This window comes from Thermobia domestica, chromosome 14 (assembly GCF_964235325.1).
Source record: "Thermobia domestica chromosome 14, izTheDome1.hap1.1, whole genome shotgun sequence".
NCBI classification, from domain to species: domain Eukaryota; kingdom Metazoa; phylum Arthropoda; class Insecta; order Zygentoma; family Lepismatidae; genus Thermobia; species Thermobia domestica.
In genome coordinates this window covers 28,123,645-28,145,422 of record NC_137467.1, presented here as the reverse complement: position 1 = coordinate 28,145,422, position 21,778 = coordinate 28,123,645, and the positions used below count along the sequence as shown (strand labels likewise).

General features: G+C 37.3%; 1 protein-coding gene across 4 annotated transcripts in view; it reads right to left on the bottom strand.

Moving 5' to 3' along the window:
- Btk (tyrosine-protein kinase Btk29A) overlaps nucleotides 1–21,778 on the bottom strand; it is a 950,018-nt gene that overhangs the window by 489,787 nt on the left and 438,453 nt on the right. Inside the window, exon 1 of one of the 4 annotated variants that reach the window (XM_081737812.1) lies at nucleotides 9,555–9,679. The exons of the other annotated variants lie outside the window; for them this stretch is intronic. The gene's annotated coding sequence lies outside the window, so the exon portion shown is untranslated. Of the gene's footprint in view, nucleotides 1–9,554; nucleotides 9,680–21,778 lie in introns of those variants that run through there. 4 annotated transcript variants of the gene reach the window in all.

Genomic DNA, 21,778 nt, shown 5'->3' with positions numbered 1-21,778 from the left:
GAATTTCAACACGCCCATCACTGTTCACGTACGACTTATCTGCTAACAGTTTTCAATATTTTCTAGTCTGCGGAGAGGAAATCGAAACTCTTGTTCCGTACGAACTTAAAGACGATTGGCGCACAATATACAAGGCTCCTAAGGAGTCTCATATTTCGAAAGAGAGAGAGAGAAAGAAAGAAAAATAAATATTTTCCCCACTAAATATTTGACTTTCCTTTAGTACTCAAAAATTACATAAAAACTTTACAATTAACTACTTTGAACAATGGCTTTGTTGAACGCACATTTTCTTGCTTTGTGATTAAGAAATACCGACTTGGATCCCGCAGACGGCGTCCTGACTGATTTCGCTACATATTCTCTCTTTTAATCAAGGGAATATTGCAATGTTCTTTAAGATTGCAATGGATCTGAGTTCAGTACTTTTTAATTCATGTTATTTTCCACTTGCCTCATGATGATGAAAAATGAAATCTCTCGGGTTTATGTACCATGCTAAGGGAGATGATAATGTTAATGAACTAAGTGGTGGAATGAAGAAAGTGGGAGAATCCGAGAAAATTAACGCAATAGTAGTTGTCCATCACAAGGCCTATTTGGTGCGATCCGGTACCACAGAGCCACCGCAATCCTTCATGATGACAGGTCAATACCGGAAAATGTTAGTGATCCAAACTGGGAGTAGAACCAGGGATCACGCTCTACAAATACGAAGTCACATGCGCTATAAATTCAACTAAGCAAGAGTTCAATAATTTTTCTTTTTTTTAACTTCAGCACTTCGTTTCTTTTTTAATGGTCTGTACTCTAACCGCAGACGTTAAATTTTGGAGCATATGTTGACAAGAATGAACCCTCCTCCCAAAAGGAGAATGACCAATACGTTGAATTTTATAATAATAATAATAATAATATATATATATATATATATATATATATATATATATATATATATATATATATATATATATATATATATATATATATATATATATATATATATATATATAGAGAGAGAGAGAGAGAGAGAGAGAGAGAGAGAGAGGATAAAAGGGAGCTTCTGGAAAGTAAGTTTGTTAATATGACTATACAATACTTACAATAAATTATAACGAAAGTCGTATTGTAGGAATCACAAATGGAATATACTGCATATTAATAGAATTAATTTTTGATAACACTACACTACGAGTGGACTCGAGCACGTCAGCCCTTTGCTTACACCACTGATCTACAGTGTGGCTTTATGCATATACTTGGAATAGTATGGTTGAATAAAATATACCAATTTTATTAACAGTTCTCACACTTCTGTCTACCGTACAAGCAGCTCTTTATGTGGTTTTATTAAATGTGATATGAGTACATTTTTACCTTCCTTTTCTACAAAGTTTATCACTCGTAGTTCTAATATCAGAATGCATTACTTTCTGCGGCAATTGTTTCTTTCATTTTTCACTTCAAATCACAATAATCACTTCAACAATATTGTAAAATAACAAGCCAGGAAATGAACTGTGTATTGGTTTTTAGTGCCTTTATCTTTTGGCCACCTTGTAAAATAATGCAGAAAAACACTCACATCTCCCCTTCCACCAATTCCAACTAATGACAGGACAGCACGAACTCACGAACTCGTCAGATAGGTAATACGTTATCAAAAGCAGCATCCAAAAATGGCCCATTTGCTTTAGTTTTGAAACATCGATGTACAAAATGCTCCTCGCAGTGGGTGACCAATCACAGAAAAAGTGAATAATATTCTGACAGAAGTTGAGCAAGACTGGCATGTGAGCAGTCATTACTATTTAACCATTTAGAGAAAGAGGGTTATTAATCCCTTGGCCATATGTAATTCACATTACTTTGTTGGGTTTCTGGTTGCAGCATATTTCAGGATGTTTTTTCTTCAAGTATTATACAAATTATTTTATTTTTAAAATAATTAATTATTATTTTTTTAAATGTTTTATATACGTAAGAACCTTCCTTGAGAATAGCTTATTCGGTTAATGAAAACCACATCGAAATACAACCAACGGTGTTCGATATCTTGATATAATCGCGAACATACGTACAAACACACACACAGGTCAAGCCTACAAACCTACATACATACTGATCAAAAGATGTTAGCATACTTGGTATAAAAGATCAAGGTTCAATTTCTAGTTTGAACTCACATCTCATATAGCCTCGGTGCTATAATAATAATAATAATAATAATAATAATAATAATAATAATAATAATAATAATAATAATAATAATAATAATAATAATAAAAGAGACACGTTAAACTCCGAAAAAATCAACCTCCTCGTAATTCACACAATTATAGATGGAGATTATTATACCGTGGTTTGCATTCAGAATATTATCAATCAACTTTCCCTGTTGATGAAACTATTCTTGGCTTGATCTCTGGATCTCGCAAAATGGATCAAATGCCCCTTTCAATAACAAGATTTTTTTAAAAATAATAGTACCTGTGGACACTAGTAATAATTTCGTATATTAATATATGGGTGCTTTCAATTAATTAAAAATCAATTTGAAAATTAAGTTAAACCTAAGAAAACAGGGAAATTTCGCGTCAGATAGGCGGAAAAAGAGAATAATGACATGTGACGACTACATACATCTAGACAGTGGTATTCATATTCATTTTTCCTTAACGATATTTTTTTCATCCAAGCATATACCACACGATTTAAGCAGTCGTTAATCCAAATTATAAACAACTATATCAAAAATAATCTATAGAACGTATTACTTTAAATAACTCATAAATTTAATAGAGCTATGTAACCATTAACTTTGAATAATTATTATATTATGATCTTAAATAATTCTGAATTGTTAATGTGAGGTCTGAGCTTCTTTCCTACACACTAGATTCTTGATTTGCGGCTTATTTTAAATTTTACGTATCCTCTAGTCATCACGTATCCGAGGCTGAATACTTTGCATTAAGATACAAGGATCGCACCCAAAAGATATAAACACGAAGCTTTGTCGCACTGGTCAACAGTAGACATCTTTAAAAATCAATGTTTTGTGTAAATGTTAATTTAGAACTATATGTTTCCTTTCTCCCTTCTAATTCAGGATGTTCAGGAAACTGAATTTGTATATGCGATGCATCCTAGGTTTGGGGTTTATTTATTTAGCATTGGCCCGGGGTATTATAATCCCCCAACTACCATTCACCGTCCTTTTCCTCCTCCCCCAGAAAAACTACCACAGGAGACCTGAGTTGGTTGGGGCAAAACCAAAGTTGCTTACTTGGTAGACCAAATTGTGTTCAATTTCGAAGTTTGTTTCTTTTCTCGATCTTAAAGCCATTATTGTACTATACCTAAGTAATTAAAGTTCGACTGTACCATTTTAAAAGAGCCATGTTCCCCAAAAAATCTTATGGGCGCAACCTGAGCACTAAAACCTATGGGAATTCCTGAACACTTCGCGCCAGTACTAATATTATGAATTAACGCGCCGCAAGTAGGGAAGAGGTGAGGTGAATTTGAGTTTAACGTCCCGTTCAGCAGCGAGGCTATATGAAACGTGGACCTACTGATTAACGTGGAATCCGAACCACATGAGGTCCCGCCGGGAATCGAACCGGGTCTCCCACGCCAAAGGCGCGTACGATAACCACTTAGCCACGAAGGAGCTCCGCAACCAGGGAAGAGTTAAAGTTAGATATGATCACGACTGCAAACTGTGCGGGTTTTACACGTATTGTAGGTCTACGGGTTTAACAACTTTGATACGGGTGTACGAGTTGCTGTTCAAAATGTACGGGTGAACTAGTAATTTTGACACTCTTAAATTCCGTATACAAATATTGTAAACCACTGAATTTGAAAAAACCTCAACTGATCTCATATTACTGATATTCTGAATCATGTTAAGGTTAACGTAAACACTAACAAGATGCATTCAGAATTCATCACTTTAAAAACTGCAAAGTGCGATTGATCAGTTTTCTTCTGTTAGTTGTAAATAGTTAAAAGTTTTTCAAGCTATACCTAACTCAACAAAAGTTCTTTAATTTAGATGCATTTGTATTAGCAACACTGGAGCAAATCCCGCGGGGGGGGGGGGCGAGGTGGACATGTCCCCTCAATCTAGGACCTGGGGGAAACTGTCTCCCCAATAATCTGACGTGAAAAGTGCTTTGGGATAAGTGTGATGATTTGTATCCGACTGTCACAAAGGAAAGTGACATAAAATTGGTTTCTCTGGGCTTTTCCATTTTTAATGAAAATGAAGGCGTGTGCGTGACGTAACCTGATGTGAAATCTTATCTCCTCCTCTCCCCTAGGCCCTAGCACACGAAGAGCATATAGACTACCCAATGTCAGTAGAAGCCATCTTTTCAGTAAATGCACATTTCATCTATTTGTAGTATCAGCCTAGGCATCTACTCATGCTTCGTAAGCTAACTAACTCTATGGCCTATAGAACGCGGAGGTTCAATGTCGCGTTCACAAAGCTCTACACTGGATCCAGTTTCTACTTTGTATTCCTATTTCTACGAGATCCATCTTAATATTGTCTTTCTATCTGCGCCTTGGTCTTCCTAATGGTCGTTTTTCGATTGGTCTTGCAATCAAGACTGAAAGCGTATCTACTTTCTTCCATCCTAGCTACATGACCTGCCCACCTAAGCCTCCTAGACTCGATGACCTAACAATGTTTGGTCATCCGTATAAATTATGTAGTTCCTCGTTGTGAAGTTTCCGCCATTCCTGTTCCTCTTGGGTCCGGATATTCGTCTCAGGATCTTGTTCTCAAATACTTTCAGTCTATTTTCTTCCCTCAGAGTAAGCGACCATGTTTCGAAATCATACAGAACAATAGGCATGATTACAGTTTTATATATTTTAAGCTTCAAATTTCTCGACAGAATTCGCACAGAAGATTTTGAACTGAATAATAACACGAATTCCCTGTTTTTAGTTGACATTTAATTTCTTCGTGAATGTGATTTGCGTTTGTTAATATTGATCCTAGATATTTAAAACTATCCACTTTTTCAAAAGTATTATTTAATATTTTAACGCATTCATAATTTATTAACGTATTACGGTCCCGACGAACTTCCATGTATTTAGTTTTCTCTGCATTTACTTCTAAATCTATGTCCCTGCAAATGTTAATAAGACCTCTGCATTTCTTTCTATTGTTCTCCTATCATCCCCTATTAAATATACATCATCAGCGTACGCCATAACCTGATGAACACCGTTCAACTCTAGGCCCTGGTTGCTATCTTTGATTTTCCTTATAGCGTATTCCAGGACAAAGTTGAATAATAATGGCGACAACGGATCTTCTTGTTTCAGGCCATTCTCGACGTGAAAGCTCGTGGACAAAAAAATTTCTATCCGGACTTTACTTTGGGATTCATTTAAACATGCCTTAATCGATCTAATTAGCTTTTTCGGTATTCCAAATTTTGTAAGAACGTTATACAATGTTTCACTCCTAACCGAGTCGTAAGCCTTCCTAAAATCAATGAATAGATGATGTACCGGGGTACTGTATTCCCACTTGTTTTTGAGTATTTGGCGAATGGTGAATATTCGGTCGATAGTTGATCGATTTCGTCTAAATCCGCACTGATAATCTCCAATAATTTCATCTGCGTATAGGGGTCAATCTTGCTAATAGAATGTTTGAAAGGATTTTATAGGATGTTGACAGAAGAGGGATGCCTCGATAATTATTACAGTCAGTTTTGTCGCCTTTCTTGTGGATTGGAACAATGATTGAATTCTTTCCACTCTTGTGGCAATTCTTCCTTGTTTCAGATAAGGAGGATGAGTCTGTGAATCTTGTTCCACAATTTTTCGCCTCCAGCTAAAATTAACTCAGCCGGAATTTCGTCTACACCTGGAGATTTGTGTTTCTTTAATTTCTTATAGCGATTTCTACTTCTATTCGGTTGGTTTCTGGAATATACGGTTCTGCGGTGTGTATCTCCCTTTCTCCATGCACCTTAGTTTTTGGCTGCGTGTTAAGCAAATCGTTAAAGAAATCTTTCCATCTATATACAATGCTATCTGTATTAGTGAGAACTGTTCCATTAGCTTTCTTTAATATAGGAACGAGGTTGATAGACTTTCTTAAATTCGTTGATCCCTTTATATATGTCCCGAATGTTTTTATTTTTACTATTATCTTCAAGTTCCTTAATTTTAGCTTTCAAAAAATCGCGCTTCTTTATTCTAAAAGTTTTGAAAGTTTCTCGTCTGATGTCTACGAAATTTTGTGTAGTTATTTCAATAGGATTTTGTAGCCAACGTAATTTTGCCTATTTCCTCTTCTCTGCTAGTTTAATGCATTCCTGGTCGAACCATGGTTTCTTCCTACGTATTTCCACGTGTTCCAATTTTTCTTTTGAGAGAGAATGTTTCGTAAGATAAGAAGAGAATTCAATTACTGGAACATTTTTCTCCATAATATTAAAGTTACATCTGTTAACTAAAGATTATATGATATGCGTCAGATTTCTGTAACGATTCATGTAATGCTATTGAGATAATAATCATTTTGCTCAAATAAGAGTATTGTTGCGTCATACATAATTGATATTCTTTCTTCATAGTTTTGGGGAAGTCATTATTTATATTATTATAAAACAATTTTAACGTGGATCTTTGTGGATGCCTAATTAGAAACAGGGCAATTATAAATATGCTTGTATTCAGATTTCAGAATGAGTTCACGGCATCGATTTGTAATACTGATATGCACTACTATAGTATACTTAATCTACATTTCCTAATATATAATATACTCTACAACAGGTTCACCTCAGAAATCAGATTCATCTACTGTAATGAGTTTCATCTCCCTTTCCTAGAATAAGCTTCAGATATACCCACCTCCCAATGCTGAAGACAACCAATGGCGTATTTAGGATTTTGTTTCGAGGGGCTATATCCAACACAGGTAAGGAAGTTAGCAATTGCCCACTTGAGTTTGAAAATTAAATATATTTTAATTTATGCATAAATTGAAGTTATAATGGCAAGAACTGCAGACCGATAAATCCTATGTGATATGATACAAACAATTAGGAGTGAATCTAACCCTTTATTCTATTCATACAAGAAAAAGGAAGCATCCTCTTGGCCTACCTAATTTCCCGGGCTAATTATTCCCGCGTTTTGATTTTCTTTAATTCAAACATTTCCTTCTTTTAAAAATAACTAAACGATATAATTTTTTCCCTTGTTATAATAACTAAAGTCCCGTCACGTTGATATCCGCACAAGTTGGTGTGGAACAGCAGTTTCGCTTATTAACTCCTCTTACATAGGATTATTTTAACCTGAACCCACAAAGCGGAGTGATGTATATATTTCCTCAAAGCTTGGGTCAAGGTAAGATCAAAACTGGTTACCAAAATTGGGGAGGTCTCATGCATTCCGCTTGGGGGCAGCACTTTACTCATTGTTATTAAAATCTTTAAGCTTGTCCACAAAGTCCGTTGCAACCCTGAAAAATTTGAAACGGTAAGACGGATATGAAAACAGAAAAACATGTATTTCATCATTTCAAAATACAACGTATCAAAGTAAAATAAATTTTCCCAGGGTCCCAGACGGGGACCAACTCTAAATTTTTAAATGGAAATGGGTGTCAACTTGCATATCGTATGGAAGTTGGTGTTAAATGAAAGAAGATAAATCAAGTCTCGACTCTTTATAATAAGCCTGTCCAAAAAAGCGGTGGGTCAAAATATCAACACGATCTTCATTGCAAAGTCTATGGCCACTCGTATGAATCTGAAACGGTGGAATAGGTGTAAAAACAAAAGTATGGATATGTCATTATTTCAAAAGTATAATGATTCAAAGTATATATATATATATATATATATATATATATATATATATATATATATATATATAGATAGATAGATAGATATTGGAACGGTCTTACCCCCCCAATATTGAAGACATATTTGCCCCAATGATTAGCAATACCTAAAAGCAATGAATTTTGTGAAAGAGTGTTTAGTATGATGGAAAATGCAAGTCTGAAAGTTTACTGAAATCTGAACTAATGGTAAAAATTAACTTTCACATGACCTGCAAAGAAATTTTACTCTTATGTAAAAAGGAATCCTGCTGTATTGAAAAGTGCTAAAAATGGAAAAAAAGAAACGATATAACTTCAAGTTTGTTCATAAATTAATGTTAATTACAATTTCAAATCAACCTTATTTTGTATCTCTAACAAATATTGCTAAACAGATAAAAGAAACAACACACACACACATGGATGTGTTAAATTAGAACCTTATTTCAGTTAAACGAAATTGAATTTGGAGCTCTTAAGCTGTGAATGTACGGGTGAGCAAGTTTGGAAATTTGGCAACTTTGGATATGACAGATAAAGTACTTGACTAGGGCTATTAAAAGTAACAGAAAAAAACCCTAAGAGATAGAAACTCATGTAATCCGGATTTCACATTAAGCTGTAGGTCCATATCAAACATAGCTTTGGTGGTGAAAAGAAACATGAATCCCAAGCATACATACATCAGTGGCGTAACTAGTTTCACTGCGCCCTGAATCGATCGATCATCGATTTACTCATACCCGCCTCCTGCCCCACGCATTTCAGCTGCGATATATAATCCAATTTAATAAAAAATAACGATAATAATAAAATAAGATAAAATAATACGATAATAAAAAGATGGTAATAAAAACTGAAACAAACATTGCAGTGGCGATTGCCCGGGTATAGTCCAGTGGGGATCCAGAAAGGCGGCTTGGGCCTCGCGCGCCCCTCCATGATGAGTAAAATATATAAATTAGTCCCTAATGAAACGCTTATTCAAAGGCTGTGGGGAGGGGGGGCAGTTTTAAAATATCTCTCAAAAGGATTCTGAGAACGTTCTCCACTCACTGCAGATAACGTATGCATTTCCCGTTCATGGTAATTCTGGGTTGAATAACATGGCTTTCCTCAATACCGCCTCCAGAAGGGAGGAGATATATACGTATTATGAAGCACTAAAGTCCACATTTTTAATTAGCATACCAAATATAGAAAAATGTGTCAAGTTTATTTTTCAGACCAGTGCCCTCCTCAAAAATTCCTGGATCCGCCCCGGTATCGCCTGTTGCCAATTAACTGCTAATAGTCATAGCCTATCCAGTGGTGCCCCCCCTTATGTCCATGACGCACCCCCCAATTGTCTATCCTAGGTGTTCTTCCATGAAAAAAATACCGGTATTCTTTTCGATTAATTTTTACACCCCCTCAAACATATTTATACAGATTTTTACTCCCCCAAATATTTCGATGACGCACTTTGCGTCATAGCCCCCCCCTTGTGGGCACCCCTGGCGTATCTTTTGAAATGTTTTCAAACGTTCCTTGCATACGGAACAGTTTTCTGTATTTTTTTTTCGCCTTTTACTGTGCGCTCTGGAGCAACTGCTCCACTCGCTCCATTGTAGTTACGCCACTGATACACATTACTATTATTTACAATACAACAGATAAAGTACACACTTACCTGCTACTCTAATGCATTCCACACGAAAGGAGTAATTACGTAGTACGAAAAATTCGAAAGAAATTCACACAAACGACAGCATAACTGCCATGAGACCGACGTAGTCAGCGAAACTGTGGTGCGAGAGGGAGACAGAGAGAGAATCGGATGTCTTTTTCACACAGATGAACTACACAGAGGGCCGGAACTTCTGGCAGCTGAAAAGGATGAAGGTAGGGCTTGTTGTCATGACAACCGAAAGAAACAGCAAGCTAGTGAGAACGTTGCCATGCCAACGATCCAGAGTTACTGTGTATACATTATGTGGATCTCTGCACACACAGACATTACGCACAGACACACATGTATACATTCCACTAGCGACCACATACGTAAGACACACACACATAAACACGCGGTATTAACACTTGTTAACTTAAAATCCCTGATAACTTTATGCAAACATATCCACAACAACACTTCACAAAATTAACATTTCTTGCAGTTACGAACACTAACTCTCAACAAAACTAACACTTTAAAAATAAAAAGTTCGGTATCAGTTACAGCTTAAGAAAATTCACTATTTACTTCTTTTAAAGAGCTATCCACTGTCAGAGAAGGCGAAATTATAAAGCGTTTTCCTCGCCAAAAGAAGCAAAAGCAACCGACTGCAACAAGAAACTGAGAAACGAGGTCTACCCTAGCTTCGTGACCGCAATTACACTTCGTCGTTGCGTGGACTGGTTCTAAATAATGCCTTTTGAGGTTTTACGTTTTCTTTGTGCAACAGAGAAACAAAACAGCAACTACGACAATGTTTTTCTTTATAACACGTACGTACGTGGACACAACAACAAGTCTTGTGTGGTATGAAAACATGTACGGTAATAAATAAAGCACTTTTTCCACTCACAAGTAATGTAAATGCAATTTATCTTCCCCGAACGACACACAAGTAAACGAAAATGTCCACAGTTAAGATCTGCAGAAGGGAAAACTTTCATAAACTATTCGAAGACCAGCACAACAGACGAGAAGTGAATTAACAGAGCGTTTCAGAACGCATAGGCAGGCTTATTGAAACTTCCGTTTGGATTTTCTCACTGCAACATCAAGTCCCTGTGAGAAACAGCAGAATTTTCCCTCCCTCCCTTCCCTTTTCTCGATTTAGAAATAAAAAATAAAAAAAATCTCTCTCTCTCCTTTCCTCCTTCAGCTCAGCGTTTTTTCATCATCATCATCTCCATTGTTTTGCGCTTTCCCTCCTCTCTCTCTCCCTTTTCTTGCATTGACTTCAGATTCCGCCCATTGTAATGATGACGTAACTCCTGCAATTACCTTCCAGATGACCTACCTAAACAGACGTGGCAGGTGCGGATCACAGCAGCGGTAACAACACAACATCAGCATAACTATTTGCTTTTTCTCAAATGTCTCAACAGATTTCCCTCAGCTCATAACGTTTGATAAATATTCACTATTAACGTCTTTCCTGCTACCCATGAAAATTGTATATAGTTTTCAGAATTTACAAGGTAAAAAGTTCACCTCACCAATGTAATTTAGAAAATTTCTTCAAACAGTCTGTAATTTATAATTTATGTAAAAGACTACGCGTGACTTACATATTACACTGGCCAACAGTGATTTTATTTAATGAAACTGTGCGTTTCTTGTAGTTTTCAGGCTCCTAAAATCGAGTTGATTTGAATTGATTTTGAGTTTAACGTCCCCTTCAGCAGAGAGGATACATGAAATGAAATGTGTAAGTTTTACGTCCCATGGTTATGCCGGTTAGGCCAAAGACGACAGTGATGATGAGAAATTAAAGAAATGGTGGAATTAAGAAAGTGGAAGGAAACAGGAGAACCCCGAGAAAACCCACGCACACGGTGTTTGTCCACCACAAAGTTCACTTGGCGCGAGCTGGAATCGAACCAAGTACCCCATGCACCAGAGGTGAACGCTCTACCACTGAACCACCGCGGCCGTGAGGCTATATGAAACGGGATCTACTGATTAACGTGGCATCCGAACTACATTAATTCCTGTTGGGAATCGAAACCAGGTCTCCCGGGAATCCGGTACGCTAACCGCTTAGCCACGAATGAGCTCGCTCCTAAAATCAATCGAATCTGATTTAGTTTTACTTCTACACCCCACCAACTTAGAAATAATGTCAGTAATAGTTATTAACCCTTCGAAAATGGTGTTGGTTTTAAAAGGAAATTTCGATCCTAGGAAGCTTCTGCTCCCATCTTAATTATGTAGATGCATAGATAGTAGGCCTACACTATTATCTTTGAAATGATTCGTGTTTTTGTATGATATTACATAATGATACCTAACGATCCATAATTTTGGAAAATCCGGAAAAAAAATCGAGAAATTTTCCAGAAAAATAAGTTCTTTAAAAATTTGGGCATCCCTGGCAGGGTCTTTGGACTATATTTTTGCCAAGTTTCATTGAAGTACAATTGATATCGGACATTTTGATACATAAGAAATGTACTTAATAAGCTCCTGGTCGTATCCTAATTACCAAGGTTCATCGTTTGGCTTTCTAAGGAAAAGTTCACAAATTTTCCCAGATTTCTCCCGAATTTATGGATCGTTACACATGCGTTGGATAACAAAATGCCTGTATTACCCTAAAGAAAATGACGTATAAATCATGAACATACAGCTGTCATGTTTCGATGGTACGCTCCGGTAAAGATAGTGATGTGGCAACACCGCATGGCATATGGCACGGATAAGCGTCTAGCAGAAAAATGTTATCATTGGCATGGAGCGAAGGGTAAGCAAGGGTATGTGACTAGCAAGCAAGAGATCCGTGTTCAAATCCCTCCACTGGCTCTTTTTATTCTTTTTCCTTTTTACAGTACAAAATGGTATTTCAAGATTAATATAAATGGCGCCAGTCGGTTAGAAGGCTCACCTCCAATGCGCGTAAGCTTAGATGAAACCTCGAACAACACAAAGATAATATAAGAGTAAGAACGGTTCCTATCAATCTTAATCAGGTTGGAATTACTTGAAATAGCAGTAAGATAGTATCGAACTGTGAGGTTTTATTTCTGCAGAGATTCTTTATTATTATTATTATTATTATTATTATTATTATTATTATTATTATTATTATTATTATTATTAAGATTAAGATTATCACTGCAAAAACAAAACGCCATAGTTGGGTACTATTCTATTCCAAGCAAATGAATAATTAACAAATGAATAAATCAATTTAGTTCTTCCCTCCGCCCCCGCCCTCTTCAAATAAACTTATTAGTTATTTACTGACGGCTAAATACAATAAGTTCGACAGTGTCTTACAATGATAGAACTACTGACCAAAATCAGCACAAAATATTACATTTTTGCAAGAACACTGAGAGTGTTACAGAATTATATTGGTTAATTATGTGCTTCGAACGCAATATACAATATTATTATTATTTCATTCCCCTCACAGTTATTCGCAATTTTCTTTCTCCGTTCATTTACCTCATGAACTAATTAACTTCTATCTATTTAAAATTCTCCACGTTCCGGAGGACATAATTGGTCGATCATTCAGCACCATTTGCCTGTGGTTTCGGCTATCTAATGTAACGATGGCTACGTACAGAGAAAATATGAAATGAGTTGCACAGTCATTGGGAATCAATTAATTAAACAACAAATTGCTTTCGTCAAACGAGTAGCCTTCACGTTTATCCACCTGTCACGTGTGGGTGTGTAACACGATAACTCATCGAATAATTTCTCCGTGTTGTCGGTCTAAAGGCACTAAGTAACAGGATAGCATTTATCATTTAGCAAAGCGTAATGTGAATACCTTGTTATTATGCATACTCATCCCACGAAATAATTTCTGATCGTTTCTGAGAATGGCTGGCGTAAAAGAACGATTCGTGCTTTTCCTTCGCGATGAGAAGGTTTCGCATTCGAATTTTACCATCTGACTAACGAAAAATTGAACTTTTCATGATTTCCACTTAAAAATGTAATTCAAGTTGTATGATATGAGGAATATCAAGGGGTTCCTCAATATGAAGTAATTAAAATTGTAGACCTGAAATCTGAGTATCCCTTTTAGCGAAGATTACGCTGAACTAGGGGTGTTCGATAAGGCTGAGGACCTATCGAACTTCGGGAGTGAAAATTTATCGAGTTGTCATCGGTTACTCGAAACGGTTCGAGTATTTGATATTATCGAAATTTCTAGTATTATCGAAGTTTCAGGTATTATCGACATTTCTATTATTAATGAAGTTTCGGGTATTATCAAAATTTCGAGTATTATCGAAGTTTCGGGTATTATCGACATTTCGAGTATTATCGAAGTTTCGGGTATTATCGACATTTCGAGTATTATCGAAGTTTCGGGTATTATCGAAAGTTCGAGTATTATCAAAGTTTCGGGTATTATCGACATTTTGAGTATTATCGAAGTTTCGGATATTATCGACATTTCGAGTATTATCGAAGTTTCGGGTATTATCGAAAGTTCGAGTATTATCAAAGTTTCGGGTATCATCGACATTTCGAGTATTATCGAAGTTTTGGGTGTTATCAAAAGTAGTGATGGACACTTCGGTTCCTTCACCTCTCCAATGATTTCTTCTTGCAGCCAAACTAGTCAAACAATTTTTTTCATCTGATAAGTTATTGCAAAGTTGTATTTGTCGAAATCATACGTAAAATTATTTTTCTGCCGGCCCCGTTATTGGCGCAATCGGCAAAGTGACTATTAATAGACTAATGGTGTCTTGGGTCCCAATTCCATTCGGGTGATGCATGTTTTCTCTTTCTCTCTTCTGACAGACTGCTTAAACCTTGTACAGATCTGTGGGGAAAAAACTTTTCTTTCACTACATTGCTAAGGAGAGAAGTTTTAAAATGAACACTCTGCATATATATAATACATATTATATACAACTATGATAACCTCGAACACATCGTTTCTTTCGAACACACTGATAATCCTGAACTTTTCTAAATATTCAAGCGACTCGACAAATGCGATCATATTGATATATTTCTGTATTTGCTGCTTTCAAACAATTCGAGATTCTCAAACAGTTCGAGTGTTTCGAAGTTGTCTAATGTTTCTTACATTTCGAGTGCCTCAAACACTTCGAGAGTCCCGAACATTTCGGGAGTCTCGAACAATTCGGGAGTCTCGAACAATTCGGGAGTCTCGATCATTTCGGGAGTCTCGATCATTTCGGGAGTTTCGAAAGTTCGATAATTCGATAAAATTAAAATTCTTTATCGATGAAACGGTTTTGAAATTTTATCGAATTGTTATCGATTATTCGATTATCGGAACAGCCCTACGCTGAACATAAATCCCTGTTGTGCCTAAATTAAGATTAAAAATGTTCTACAAAGTGCTAGAGGGTCATTATGCAGAACAGGAAGGAATTATGTGCACAAGCGCTACAAAGAGTTTAAACAAAGATTTACATATGTGCGTGATGCGAGTAGCCAAGGATGGAAATATGTTTCTGCAGATGACATTGTTGAACGCATGAATCAAGTGAGTCGTGAAAGGAGTAAAATATAATTTCTGAATTCTTTGATTTTGGAGTTTCAGGGAACTCAGCAGCCTTCTGGAGCGATCGAATTACATCACCTAGTTCACACTTGGCAGGTGCTTCGACTGCGGTCGATATGTTCTCACGCTCGTTACTTTAGCCAAGTGTGACAATCTCTAGCGGCAGACAATCTCGCTGAACACGTGAATCATGTGGTTCGTGAAAGGCGTACACTGTGATTTCTTAATTGTCTGATCTTGTAGCTTTAGAGAACTCAGCAACCACCCGGTGTGATCGAATTACATTATGTAGTTCACACTTCGCGCACGCTTCGATTGCAGTCGATGTTTTCAAGCTCGCTACTCCACAATGATTGTAGGGCTGAGTCTGTCTTTTGGTATGGAGGATATGCGATCTCCAGTAGAGATCTAGCTTACCCGCATTTAACCATCTCACGTGGTTCTTCTCTGGTGGCTTGACAGAAGTTAAAAAACACTCCTGTATTAGCCTGACTGAGACCTCTACTACAGACAAAAAAGGATTATGTTTTAAAACTGAAGATGCCCTTCTATGGCAAAGGGTCCGATTCAAGCGCGCTAGTGGATGAACAACGGGAAGCGCTAAAATAATGAAATATTACTTAAATAACAGGATATGTGTAAAAGTAACCAACAAAGTTCTGTCGCTTTCTCACCCACTACCTTCGAACATCGATATGACACCTAAGACGTACCTGAAAGATCAAAAATAGTCCCCATCAGCATTCACGACCTTATACCAACGTTCTGAAAGGCCATGGATTCCATCGCGGTAGAATTTGGTGGGCCGTGAAGCGAAGAAAGTATCAAATGCATTTTGCACCTCTGCTAGGGATATGAACTGGCGTCCTCTAAGGTGATTGTCCAAGGAATGGAACAGGTAATAATCGGACGGTGCAATGTTCGGGGAGTACGGCGGGTGCACTAGTGTTTCCCTCCAAAGCGTAGAATGATGTCCCAGATCGTCCTAGTCCCGTGCGGCTTAGCGTTGTCCTGTAACAGGAGGACCCCTTTGCGATTCAGAAGTGTTGCCTCCAGTTTTGAGTTTTTCTTGAATACGGCTCAACTGCTGACAGTACACAGTTGCATTGATGCTCTGACCAGCTGGTAGCAGTTCAGGATGCACGATGCCACGAGCAGTCCACCAAACACATAGGAGGACCTTCTTCTGGTGCACTGCTGGTTTCGGCTGTTTTGGAATCGTTTCATAGGATCCTAACCAATGATGACGGTGCCGTGGAGCTTCGTACAGGACCCACTTCTCATCACTTGTAAACACCCTGTCCAGAAATGGTTCCTTCGTCAGACAACACAGCAAAGGAACACAGGTGTCTGCCCGCGTTGCCTTTTGGCCCGAAGTCAAATCATGTGGGACCCATCGACTCAACTTGTAGTGCTTCCCAAGTTGATGGAGGTGCTGTCGAATGGTTTCTCCTCACACTGAATTGTGGTCCCAGTTCCTAATACGTCTGGTCACTGTTCGCCTCAATTGCTACCTGAAGATTTTCATTTTGTACATGTGTTGGTCTTCCGGCACGTGTTGCGTCTTCGAGTGTTTCGTCACCGTCCTTAAACTCGTTAAACCGCCGCAGCACTGTCAAAACACCTCCACCAAAGGCATGGCATATCTTCCGCCCCACTGCAGCGGAGTTTGACTCCAGTTTGAACTCGTACAGCATACACGCCCTTATGACGCTTTGTGGAGGTACTATGTTCACTCTATCATTACGCAAGTTCACGGTGTAACTCTATTGGCACAACCATGTAGTATGTTGGATATACCCGCACCGACAACTGACCTTTGCCTGATCTCCATTCGCACTCAACTCAAGGTGTGAGGGCCAAATGAACACATACATCCACAAAAGCGACGAACTTCCTTGGTTACCTTTATATATACGATTTAAATATTCAAAAATGTGATTTTAGCTTTCCAAATGGCATCACTCGTAATCTTGAAATTATGTATTCATAAAGCATTTAGAATTTCGAGAGAAGAAAAATGCTGAAATACACAAAATGGACCTCATTCTGATTGCGTTCTAGTTTAGTAGATCCAATTATACATTTGTAAAATTATGACAAATTTTACGGTGCGATACAGACCATATTACCTTAACTCAGAATTTCAATATATACTAGTTCTTGGAGGGAAAGAAAAAGAACAGTGTTATTTGGCAAGAAATGTCTTGCCTTGTTGAGCATGGTTCAGTTGCCAGATATTTTTTTTTTTTTTCTCATATTCTTCCCACGAGATACGAAAAGATTATGAAAGTAACGACGCTGCATCGAAGACAGAAGAAAGAAGGCCAGTCTTTTTCCCACACTTACATCCAACAGAGAACCCATGATGATGAAATTGCATGCGTCGACGGTTACGCTCATTCACAAATAATCTTCGCTCTTATAAACAAGAGTCAGGGAACAAGAAATTAATAAAGAATATTACAAAGATTGTTTTACACACACTCAAGACGCAGTCATTAAGTTAATACACTTGAGATAATAGTATTTAAAAGAACTGGGAAAGATAAAGACATGTTTTTCACAATAGTAATAAAACAATACTAATGAAACTATATATATGTACGAAAACAGAATATAACTGAAAGTGGGGTTCTGATATTTACGAAACGGGAACTATTTCACGTAGTATATAACGTCGAGCAGAACACTGACAAGGGATGTTAAAGAACTCCTTTCCTTCTCCATCGCGACCTATTATTTCCATCTTATGGTAGACCGTGTGCGCGAGTTTTCTCGGCGTTCTCCCGTTTCTTCCCACTTTCTTCGTTCCACTACACCACCGTTATTATACATCTTACCTCACCGTCTCCCTTAGAGTCGGTGCATAGTTTTGGGACGTTAAACTAATATACAAATATACTAACATCGATTATCCGTTTCGCTGAGCTGAAATAAAAATTTTAAATACACAACTCCTTATGTATGTTTGGTAAAGAAAATAACAGTAAAATTAAATATTAGGGCCACTATTGTTGGCTGAATTTTTAAACGGAATCTGAAGTGCCACTCTTTTTATTTCAGCGACCGCGGAAACTATGGATTCGACACTATAGTCACCAGTGTAGCGCCAGGAAAGTGGCAACCCTGAAACCAACTTAGAAGACGGTATCCTTTTGGTAATATATCTGGTTCCACAAGAAGAAAAGAATAAAAGCAGATGTCAATATGATTTATTGGGGGGTAGTTTTTGGCTGCACATTTTGTACCCTCCGGTAATGCATGGACGGAGTCAATCCTGGGCAGGACACCGGCACGTAGTATGGCTGCTCAAGGTCATAATGTGCCGGCCGAGGCGAGTTTTCACATTATTCTGTTGCAGGGTTGGCATGGTAGTTAGCTCCTTTGCACTGCAGAATGTACGTTGCAGTGTCTCAGAGTTATGAGGTATGCGTCTGTGTATAAAACACGAACATAATATTCTAGTAAATACGCGAAATATTGTCGCTCACAGGGAATTATGTTCATTTTACACAATATTGATTAATATAGGGACGTCAAATTTCCGTTTATTTTCTGCCCAAAGGAGATGTTCTTTACGACAAATTGGTGCTATTGTTCGTGTTGAACTAAAGATATACAGTGTTATTTTTCGGGGTAGTTGTAATAAAATCTAAATATATTACGTATTTTCCCGGATTAAAATAAAGATGGGTTATAAAATATAAATGCCATCATTTTTAATGAAATTATGCACTTCGATCTCAAAATAAATTTTAAGAAAGAAATATACGCACACATGTCATTATTAATTTATTTTTAATATTTCTACTATAAGGATTCTTTTTTATCTGTTATTAATGCCTCTGTGATTGACTGTTCTTTTTGTTATTAGAAGCTGCAATAACTGAAAAGGGTTGGCAGCACTGCCGGTTATTGGAAAGCTGATTGACGGTAGGATCGCTGTTCGGAATTCGTCTGCTTTTGCAGTGACCTTGAGCTGCCATGCTACGTGCCGGTTCGTACGGAATCCCTACGTTCCAGGGATTCCCCCAAACGAACGTAGGGATTACTTGCCAGGTTATAGAGAAATCCTTCGTTCCTTTGGGGAATCCCTCGCACACATGTTGCGGAGGATTGAAACATATATTTTTTAATGGACCAGGTATGACTTCGAGTGTCATGTTCTAAACCGCACTCTCTACATTGTGTTGTTTTTGAATTACAGCCCTCTAAAGTTCATTTTCCACGGAAACGGTCCCTTACTGACCAAAGTTCCATAGGACTTTTTTGCTCGTTTCGGTGTCGGGAATCAGCTCCCGAAGTTTGTTCAAATAGTTTTTTTTTTTACCATCCTGTATATATATATATATATATATATATATATATATTGATTCCATCGCCGAACTTCTGTGCACGTTATGACCATAGCTCATCTACAACTTCCTCGTCTGTTCTGAAGTCCTTTCATGTGTTTTATTGTCCTTCATTTGTTTTTCTAAATAATAGTAACCCTAATTACACAGGGTAAAATGTCAGTCTGTGTCACGCTATCCTGGAATGTTATACAACCTTGCTCAAGAGATGTGTATGTTGGTTGTGGAAAGACAAGAAGCACAACGAGAATGGATATTTCCATTATTATTATTATTATTATTATTATTATTATTATTATTATTATTATTATTATTATTGCCCTATAAAATACTTCAAAGCCAGCCAATTGCGGAACCACTTATCTTCGCTCATGTGTTGATTCTAACTAGTCGAAATTTGCGATTGAATTTCGGTCTGTTACTCGTGCGCTTAAAACAATGACTGCCATGTTTCTATGTGCTTAAACGTATCAACATAAATGGTTCACCCTGTACATATACGTGACGAATATATACAGGGTGTAAGATAAATACATGGCCAAAATTGACGAGGTGATTGTGGACATCCAAATAAGTAAAAATGTTCCTATAAACATGAGTCCGATGCCACTTTGTTTCCGAGATACAGGGTGTTCAACTGTCGAGTCCCTCCAATGGCTTACTATGGGAAAGTGAATGGAAATGTTCGATATTGCAGGAATAATACAATCAAGTAGAATTATGCCTGTGCAAATTCATTTACATTAACATAGAGAATCAAACTAATCAACATTTGAGGTTATTGGGTTGAAAAAATGAAATGAAATCTTTAAGTTTTACGTCCCACGGTTATGCCGGCTAGGCTAAAGGAGACGGTGTTGAGAGATGAATGAAATGGTGGAATGAAGAAAGTGGGAGGAAACGGGAGAACACCGAGAAAACCCACGAGCACGGTGTTTGTCCACCACAAAGTTCACACGGCGCGAGCTGGGATCGAACCAGGGACCCCAAGCACCGGAGGTGGTTATTGGGTTGTCAGTATTGCCAATATCTATGAACAGTTTTTTTTCGTATTGTGCGCCATCAATTGACTTCACACTTGGACGCCTTGTCTTTCGAAAATGAAGCGGAATCTGCCTCATGTTTAGGAACGTTTTGATGTCAGCAATTATAAAGGGTGGACATCTAGTGCTATTTGAAAATATAAAACTTTCTATCAGGTTGGCAACACTGACAACCCAATAACCTCAAATATTAGTTAGTTTCATTCTCTATGTTAGTGTAAATGTATATGCATATGAATAATTCCACCTGATTGTATTATTCCTGAAATACTGAACATTTCCATTCACTTTCCCATAGTACGCCAATGGAGGGAGTCGACATTTGAACACCCTGTATCTCGGAAACGAAGCAGCATCGGAAACATGTTTATAGGAACATTTTTGCTTATTTGGATGTCCGCAATCACTTCATCAGTTTTGGCCATGCATTTATGTTACACCCTAATTGAAAGTTATGGTACAATTTTTTTTTTTTTTTCTTGCAACAGCAACTGAAAACACTCACTGCATGACATCACACCAATTTTTATCTGGACGAACTTCTGCTGTATCCATAAGGGTTCTCTTGTCCAAGGTGATGAATCGCAGTTTCCTGACAGCCTTTCACACCTTGGAATTCCATTACAACCTTCTGATCCTTCCACGGAGAGATGTGACTGATGCCTCATACATCACATTTCCAACAGTGTACAAGGACGCACAAAAAAAAAAAAAAAAAACTCACTGCCATCAGTTACATTTGCTTCTTCGCTCCTTCCTTACTTTCTACAGACACCACAATCAACCAGCTCTAAACTGTCAACAACTTAAGAGGGTTTATATACGAGGAATTAACTCACCAACAATCTACCATCTTAACATGACTTTTCTTTTTTACAAGTTATTGGAAAAAGAAATTCCCAACAGTTTCACGATGTGTAGACTTCAAATACAATTAAGTATTTCCCGTTCATAATAATTATTCTAAGAAAGATTATTATGACAAAAACTTTCTTTTTGCGAATCGTAAACAGAATCTAATCGTATTCGTGTGTTTTACGTTAAAGTCGTAGGCAATAGAATCGTACCATGGAACTTCCATTTAGTCATGTACTATTTTTGTCCATATAACAAGATATAATTATTCCAGAAATTATTGCTAATTACTAAAGCTAGAATTTTTGGTGGGGAAAAACGTGCTGAAATTGATTGATGGAAAGATGAGGGGAAAAAATTGGTAGAATGAAAATAATTTTAATTAGTAACAATTATACTACACCGCAAACATAATTTATA